Source organism: Varanus komodoensis, unplaced genomic scaffold, assembly GCF_004798865.1.
Source record: "Varanus komodoensis strain SLA01 unplaced genomic scaffold, ASM479886v1 scaffold1, whole genome shotgun sequence".
NCBI lineage: Eukaryota > Metazoa > Chordata > Lepidosauria > Squamata > Varanidae > Varanus > Varanus komodoensis.
This window is the reverse complement of record NW_025335268.1, coordinates 131,294,101-131,303,867: the sequence shown is the minus strand read 5'-3', so window position 1 is coordinate 131,303,867 and position 9,767 is coordinate 131,294,101.

Below are 9,767 nucleotides of genomic sequence, written 5' to 3'. Positions count from 1 at the left end.
GTGTCCATGCATGAAAAAGCAATGCTCTAGAAATCTTAATGAGAATGTAGATTGATGAAGTATAGTATAAGGCATAAAATAAATCTAGTTTGGCTCAAATAAATCCAGTTTATTAAACACACTTGAAATTAATTATCCTATTTGTTATTCTGCTGTTGTTTCTCCAAGGAGCCCAGTGCAGTTTACATCAGGTTGTCCTGTCCTATTCCCACCACACTTTCTTGGCAAGGAACTTAGGCTGAAAGATTCAGTGAGTTTTGTGGCTGAACAGGGATTTTCACCCAGATGTCCCCAGCTCTAGTACGACTATGCCATGTATGTTATACCTGTATGATCAATTACATCACTGTGTGAATTAATCCATGTAACCAAAGCATTCTGTTCAGATAGGTAATGGGATATGCCTTCCATTGTTTCAGAAAAACAAAAATAGTTATTGTAATGAATGAAAGGGTCAAGACTGTGATTAAATGTAGGTGACTCCACACTGGATTTTGATGGGCTCCTGAGAAGGTCTCTAAAATTAATACAGCAAACTTGATATGTGTTTGTTTTACTTATATAGGCTTGATGCCATAGATTATATTTCTGTGGAATCAGTTACTTACTAATTAAGAAGTTTGCATATAATTCACAATGTTTTTGATTATTGTGCACTTTTTCTAATAAATATCCTGATTAAGGCATAGAATATGCACTTGGAAGTTGTGTTAGTTGTTTTTCTTCATAAGAGAAGCATACCTCCCTGCATCATGGCAACATGCTAATACGGTTTGCAGTGCAAGATTCGCAGGCTTAAAGGGGACCTGAAGAAAGACAGTGATCACCTCGAAAACTTTAAGTGTCTGTTAAGTCACTGCATATGCAGCACAGTTCCAAAATGACTTTATTAATTTAATGTTGACAGTGATAGCACAGTGATACCACCATTCATCGTCTAGGTTGAGAACTGGTGATGTTTGTCTGGAAAGATGTCAGAGAAAGACTTAACTCTACCCAGGAGCCAATAACATGTGGATACTAGCAAAGCCTTGGCACATATCTCAATCATTTTCTGAAGGGATTTTTTAGTGACTATTTGCAAAAAGCATCATCCAAAATTGTATTAAGGACTTGCTAAGAAATGGGTGGGAAAATAGATTTTCTAATTGATGGATGCCTACATATTGATGACACCTCAGCCCACACCTCCGGATAAGTTCTCCCAGCAGTTTCATGTAGATGTTAAAGAGTATGGGGGATAAAATAGATCCCTGTGGTACTCCATGGTTTAACTGCCATGGCACAGATCAATAATTCCCCAGTACCACCTTCTGGAATTGGCCAGTCAGGTAGGAGCAGAACCATTGCAAAGCACACCTCCAATTCCCAACCTGGCCAGCCTTTCCAGAAGGACACCATGGTCAATGGTGTTGAAGGCTGCTGAGAGGTTCAGGAGAACCCCCCCCCCCCCGTTCTTTCTCCCAGCAAAGGTCATTCCACAGGGTGACCTAGTCAGTTTCCATTCCAAAGCTAGTGTGTGATTGTGAAGTGTGAGTGAAGTGTGATTGTAATGGATCTAGATAATCCATTTCATTCAAGAGTGCCTGGAGCTGTTCATCCACCACCTACTCAGGCACCTTGTTCAGGAAAGGGATGTTGGCCACTGGCCTATACTTATTAACACCCTCCAGGTCCTGGTTAGGCTTTTTCTGGAGTGGCTTAATTACAGCCTCTTTTATATGGAACAAGGGTAGAAACTATATTTTACAGAATTCCATTCTGCTCTCTCCAATCCTTTTCCTGAAAGGACACAAACACTATCCTTGTTTATCAGTTCAGGAGAAAAGTAAAACTATCAATAAAGAGAGGAAAGCCCATGGTGAAACTTGGCAAATGCTAACTTTTAGGACACATGAATTTTTCCTCACTTGATGCACTATGCTTCAATACTATATGAATTTAGGAAGGGATGTGTGTTGCCATCATTAATTGCCAGAACTGTAGTTCCTGTCTGTTTTCTCTGCCCAAAGTTCAAATAAGGAATCATCCCCTCCAGTTCACTCACTGGAGCCAGGGAGTGTGGAGGAGAGGAATGAAGCTGGCCATACCTACACAAAGTGTTTGCGTGGGACAATGGGAAGGCATCCACAGATGGAAAATGAAACATATTCCTTCTTCAAACTGTGTAGATAAAAGAAGATTTGACTGTTGACTATCTGCTGATCAATTTTATGCTCATCATTCCTGCTATCTGGTGATTTCAAGACTGATGACAGATGAGAGGAAACTATATTACCTCATTAGAATCTCCAGGTATTCATTGAACTACAATGACAATTTGATTTGGTAAAAAAGGGAGGGAGGAGTACTTTTGTCCCACGAGCATGTCAATAGTAAGATACAGTCACAGGTTAAAAAATCTCTCATTCTCTGCCTCTCATCATATATCACTTTGGCATTACAATTTAAGCTAGAAAGCCGTACTCAGTTCTCATCCTGTGAAATCTGTCTTGCTCTCCTTCCTTGTACATGGTTTGTTTACTCAGAGAACTTGAGCCAAGACACACAACTGGATCTACAAGCTGCTGACAAAAATAGAACAGCTTCCTCCACGCTGTACCTTCCAGATGTGTTGAACTATGTATTATATCATTAGCCTTGTGGCTGGAGCAAGTCTGGAAAAGAGCACCAGGACAGACCTGTTAATAGTTCCAACAACTCCTCTGCTGGGGAGAGGATACCAGTCCAAGCAAAGGTATCTGTACATGGTCAGTGATGATATAGTACCTCATCAATTTTTTTTCTGCTACAAAGAAACTATTCAGAAGCCATAGCAAACTTTTCCACAGGCATAAGACACAAATGGTTTGTGCATAGAAGAGTCAAGGAATAAATCCATACCTCCTAGGAGAATCTAAATGGTCAAGTCTGTTGATTATACCACAAACACTATGAACACTATGATCAAGACCAAGATCATCCACACTCATGTATTCCAGATCACTAGGTATTGGAGTGAATGCCAGAAAGGGAAGAAAGTGGACAGGAAGAAAATGGATGTATTTCAAACATGGTGCTGGAGGTGAACTTTGCAAATATCCTGAACTGACAGGAAGATGACCAAGCAAGTCCTAGATTAAATTGAGCCAGAACTTTCCCTGGAAGCAAAAATGATGAAATTGAGGCTGTTGTACTTTGGGCACATCTAAAAAAAAGGCATGACTCACTGAAGAAAACAATAATGTAGGGAAAGTTGAGGGCAGGAGAAGAAGTCCAAGTATGACAAGGGTTGATTACATAAAGGAAGGTACAGCCTTGTTTTTGTAAGAGCTGAGAATGTCTGTTGTGGATGGGACACATTGGAGGATATTTACTCACACGTTTGCCATAAATTGAAGATGACCTGATCACACATAACAATACAAGAACAACAAATACTTTGGCCATACTCTGAGACTCATTCCATTTTATATACAGAATCTGAAGGTAAACATTCAGCAGCTTCATATAGAACTGAGGGCCAAACAAATTTTTCTTCATTTCTGGGCAAAACAAATTCTGTACTACAGGACCTTAATAACTGAATCAGGAGCTTACAGCATCAGAAAGACTTGAAGCAGTTCTAAATTACACTTTAGACAATGAAGTCATTTCCTGAGAGCAAACCAGCTGGAGAAAAGAAGTGTGGGCAAAAACTGTAGAGCTTTATAAATAGAACAGAAGTTATTTTAAGGTCACTCCACCTTTCCTAATCCATGTCCTTTCCTTTCACTCAAAAGTTATCTTTCAAGTATGATTAGTCTCCTGCTCATATAGGTGAAATGTTGAGGCTTGATGCTTGTCATACAGGGACTTGTTCTTCTTGTGTAGAATGTTTCCCAGTGTGTGGGTGTGCCTTTACTCACCTCCAGTATTGCATCACTCTCTGCAAGGGATGCTGCAAAGGCAGAGGCTACCGCATCGGGTTGTTCCAGTCACTTTGGAGCCCAGGCCCTTAGGATACCAGTCTGCAGGAAATTTTACATATGCACACACACATGTATGTTGCTGTTGTTGTTGGGTGCTGTTAGGTTGTCTCCTACTTATGGTGACCTCATGAGTGACAGCCCTTCAACATGTCCTGTCCACAACAGCCCTGCTCAACAATTCTAAATTCTAGGCTGTGCTCTAGTCCTTTATTGATTCAATCCATCTCATATTTGGTCTTCCTTTTCCTCTTCGTCCTCCAACATGATTGCCTCCTCTTGATGTGCCCAAATATGGCAACCACAGTGTTGTCATTTTTCTTCTAGGGAAAATTCTGACTTGATTTGATCCAGGAGCTACCTGTTCCTCTTTCCTTTTCATTGGACCAGGGTATCTGCTTAAGCACCATGTTTCAAACATATCACTTTTCTTCATATATATATATATATATATATATATATATATATATATATATAAATAAATAATACAGGGTTCATTTGTACCCTACTGTTGGGAATGAAAGAGTTAGTTATTCTTTCTGTGCATTTCAGGGTCAGGGTGGCACTGACCCTGTGGCTGAGGATGGTGAGGCCTGGGAAATGAAGTCTGCAGACAAAGAGATGGTGGAGAAGAAAGAGCTTATCTCAAGGTCACTGTTCCCAGGTGTTCAGGCAGACCCTGGCAACTGAAAGGGTTTGGAAGTGCCAGGAAGAGACATGGGACAGGAGCCAGAGAATCTGGATAGTTCCTTGATCCCATGATACAGTGTTGGGAGAGAAGGGCTAGCCAACTAGAGGGCCTAGGAGAGCTAGGAGGCTTTCCCATCTCCAGAGGGATGTAGTTCCTCTTCAATTCCAGTGAATTTTCAATAGCTGTGAACAAAGGTGAAACATGCACTAACATGATGGGCTGCTAAGCCCTTTATATGAGCACTATCAAAAACTCTCTATGCCCCACCTCCATACTGGACATAATGGAAGGGTTTTGTTTTAGGGTTTTTTAAAAAATCAAACCTAGTGGTCATATAGGTTTTTTTATTCTGAGGGGAAGGATCTTGCAGAATGTGGGGAGGTGAAAGTTAATTATTTCTTATCCAACTATATACCTCCTTGAAATTTACACTTCAGCCAACCATTCTAGTAATACCATGTTTAGACCTGAAGCCTAAAGTTCTTATAAAATATTTTTCCTGCACATGCAAATGTTAAGGATTTCCTTTTTAGATTTGACATTGAATACTCTTTAGAAATGTCTAAAAGTTTTGCTTTTCAAGAAGACACAATCATAAAGCTCTGTTCCTCCTCTGTTTTCATTGCCTTCTAATAGCTGTGTGATGTTTAGTAGATAACACTTATGTTCCAACTTAAACCATAGAAAAACTCCCTTCTTAAGGCAAACCCATAAAAACCATGGCAGAGGTGGCAGCTGGTGGGGAAACAGGTGAAGTGCCCAGCAGAGCCTCAGGTTTTCAATGAGGAACTCATTTATCTTCTGATATTCCAGGTCTGTGGGACCTCTTTCAGCCCCAGTGCTGAATTCAAATACAGAGAAGCTTTTGTATTTCAGAAGTATGTAGGAATGAAAGCAAAGGGGCTAGGGCCAAAGACCAAAGGGGTATGGGAAAAAATAGCGGCATGTTGTAGCTTAAAGCACTTATTGCCAGTAACTAGGCCTTAGCAGAGGCATTTCAATTTTTTGGAATCAAAACACACACACACACACACACACAACACAGAAAAGCACCCAAGAGCTGGTGGCTGTGGAAAAGAAGGCGGGCATGTGGCTCTCTTGGAACTCCCATTGGGCCAGATTGGAACCCCAGCTGTGGGCTAGGTTTGTTTCTCAGTCCTGGAATTGCCCACCCCTATTCTGTTCCACGTGCAAACACAACAAGTCCTTGGCTCTGTGAAGGTATGCTTCAGAAGTCATTATGGACACAAAAGGTTCCTTTCCATGCATCTGAAGGATATTCACAACTGACCAACGTGTGATGCAGCTGTTTTCAGCACTGTGTGAAAATATATTTCCATGATGCTTTCCCTTCTGTCCCCGTCATTTTTCTTCTTTATCTTCCAGTGTGCAGTGAAATCTGTCCATGTCTTATTTAATCCTTTTGGGTGTAATGACCCATATAATTGTGTGGATGATGTCACAGCCTTCCAAAAGAGCATCTCTGGGGCTTATAAACAAAATTAATCCTGGGGAAAAAGGAAAGTGGACAGATGGGAGCATGGATGATGAGGGCATGTGAGAAGGGAAATGGTGCAAAGAGGCTGTTGCGAGAGGAAACGAAATGCTGGCAAGCAAAATTTGAGGAAGGAGGCAGGAATATTTTGGGTGTATTGACAGCACGGGCTGCACTACTCTTTCACTGAATGTTGAGGACATTTTGAGGTACCTCAGTGTAGCTCTGCTTTTCTTTGTATTGATTTCAGTAGTATTGCGTCATACATGAACTCAGACGGTTTGGATTAACCTGAGTTTGGAAGCAAATCAGTTAAAAGTGAAGGAGAACCCTGCTCAAATTACACACGCGTGCGCACACGCACACACACACAGACGTGGGGGAGGAGATTTCCCACTACAACCACCACTTGACAAAACAAACCTTTAGTCAGGATTTACTGTGAATTACCACCTAGAAACACTGTATTCTTCTTCCTTTAAGCAACAGCGTTGGGGTACCAACCTTCATTGTCTAACTCCCAGAAAAGCCCCACTTTTGGCTGCAATACAGTAAGATGTGGCTGCTTCCACCTCCTTGTTCTGAAATGGATGATGACAATATTCAGTTCTTTCTAGGGCAAGGGTCATTCATACAAAGGATGTTTTTAAGGAGGATTGCTCATCAGACTTGAAATATGACAGCCTTAGGGCAAGAGCCAGTTATGACAAAATGCAACTTGCTTGGAATCCTCCCATAGAGAATAAACTTTTATTCTTGTGCAATCAGTTAACTCTTACAGTACTGCTGATTTTCCAGACATACAGGAAACTAGGAGGACAAAAAAAGCCCTGCTGGAGTGGACAGATACTCTCTTGTTTCCGCAGTGGCCAACAGTTGCCCGTGGAAAGTCCACAAGCAAGGCATGGAAACCACAGCACCCGCTCAGGTTTTTTGTCCAGCTACTGGTATTGTTCATACTGGCATAGCCATCATGACTAGTAGCCACTGATAGCCTAAAAGCACAATCCTATGCATATTTAGACCGAAAAAATCGCACTATTCTAACATAGCTGACTGGGAGAAGCTGGGAGTCACAGCACTTTTTCTGTCTAAACATGCATAAGATTGAACCCTTGGCCTCCATGGATGAACCTAATCTCCCTTTAAAGCTATCTAGGTACTAGAAAAGTATAGATACAGCAAAATTTCAATGAAACCCCATCATTTTGTACTACTGGCCTCATTGTATGATATACATTGAGCCATGCTGTTAAGATCTATCTATTTGAAAATGTCAGTTTTGCCCCAAGAGATGTTTTAGTGAAATATACCAGTTTAGGTGTTTTATAATAGCTCCATTCATTGATGATATTGAAGGCCTGGAGCCCTGGCCACCCAAGTGTCCGTTGAAGGGTAGACTGGAGTTTCTGTAGTTTTCTGTAGATCAGGAATAGTGGACATGTGGCCCAGCAGCTCTTGCTAGAGGGCAACTCCAGCAGCTCTATCACAGCTGTTGGTGATGGATGGGAGGTGATGTGCAGCAACATCTGGAGAGCCCATTGCTAATGCATACCTTTCTCTGAACCGTCTTGGCGATGTGGTAATTTAGAACTCTGTGAGGGATCTTTCTACTGATTGCTGTTTTATGATGGACTCATTGAATTCTAGGAGGAATTGCTAATGAGTGGCCCAAGGACTGGAGTCAGCCCTCACAGCATTTTTTCCTGGTTTTGGCAATACAATCCATTTGTGAGCAAGGTGTTGTATCTTTGTAGCTGCCAACTCTTCCAACCCAATCCCCACCCCCACCCTATTCAGAAGTTGGTCCCTAAGAGGCATGGGGTAGAAGAGGGGGAACAGAAGGAAAAAGAATTAAAGGAGACAAGATAATGGACAGGAAAGAGGAAGAAAATAAAGGTTTGACAGAGTATGAGTATAAAGAAGCAAGCTCTTTATGTTCAAAACTTTTCTATTGTGTCTTCCTCACCAGGAACAACATAAAGTAAAATATTTCCTCTCAGTTGCTTTTGAAAGAAAAAGCAAAATGTTTTCAATTTGCAAGAGGTATAGATAATTCACACTTTAATGTCACATATCTCTTTTTATGTTATTGTTTGTAATGCTCCAACTATGATAACAGATGGCAATAATTTCATCATGAAGCGTGTGTCTGTGGGGAAGGAAAAATTCTCAGAATCCCTTGTGAGGAAATGCACATATTTCTGTCTCCCAGAGTGACACCTAATAAAATAGCTCTCAAGTTTAGAAAATCTGGCTGGTTCTGAAGTTCAAAATGTAGGCTGGCCTTGGTCATTAACACAGGGAAGTTTTGTACTTGTGCCTCAAATCAAGTGTGGTTTTTATTGTCCTGTATAATCAGCATAAGCATGTAAGTCATTTTCATGTCTTGCTTCAGCAACAACAAACATCCATACAGCAAAACAGTGAAAGAGAAACTCAGAAGAGCATCTCAGTCTCATGAAGAAAATATGCATAGTGGCACTTAGCATTAGTGGTAGTACCAGGGGGAAAAAATGCTGTGGAGCAGACAGAAGGGATGGAATGTATTTAGTAGAGGGGAGAGGAAGGATGTGAAAAATGTTTTGCCTTCAAGTAATCACAGAGGCCTAGGAATTGGGGCATGGAGGACAAATTATTTGTCTGGGGGATGTTCTGGCATTGTATGTGTCAATATCCAAAGTATCCCCTTTGTACTAAGGCTTGTACTTCAGCATATTTATTTATACATACATACATTTGCATGCCACCAAATTATTCCAGCAGGAATCTCTAGATAGATTAAAATAAGTAATCAAAATTACACATATTAAATAAAAGCAATCATATATGCTTTTGCCTGGTGCTGAAAAGAAAGCAATATTGCCAGATGGATTCATGATCATTCTGGTAAAACAGTGGGTTCATTTTTTTCATTTTTAGTATTTTAATAGTAAATGCCAGCTTCAGTGAGAATTGATGGCAACTGTGGTGATAGTGGGGAATGAAGCTCAGTGATGCTCATTGTTTTGATATTTACCTATTTCTACATTTATTATATTTTTATACAACTCACTGGCTGAAGTCATCTGGGCTGTTCCCAGAACAGCTTCTGTCTCAAGCAATCTGACTAAGAGTACCTTTTCTCTGTTTTGACAGGTGGGTCAGCTGCAGCAACGTGCTTTCTCCGATTGCCATTATGGCGACAGTATTTATTCATTTATTTATTTATTTAAAACATTTCTATGCTGCCCCCATCGCGACAAAGCCTCGGGGCAGCTCACAAAAAATACACAAAAACATATATAAACAATAACAATATAACAATTTAAAAGAAAAAAACCATTTAAAAACCTTTGCTTAGGGTACCAGAATATGTTTTACTTTGGATTGCCCTTGGACACTTTATAAAGACCGGTGTAAAGTATAAGTAGTTCACTAACTGTTTCGAAGACAGCGGATCACTCCAATCCTGGCTTGTTTGAAATGACTAAGATACTTTAGTATGTAAATTTTCCATCATTTACACATAGACATAAGCAGCATTGGGCTGAAAAGCTATCTAATAAAGTATGAGAAAAGGAGCAGACATAACATGGTGAGCTGCCGTAAAGTAGCACCAAGTGGTTCCTCCTCCCTCCTCCAACCACCACCA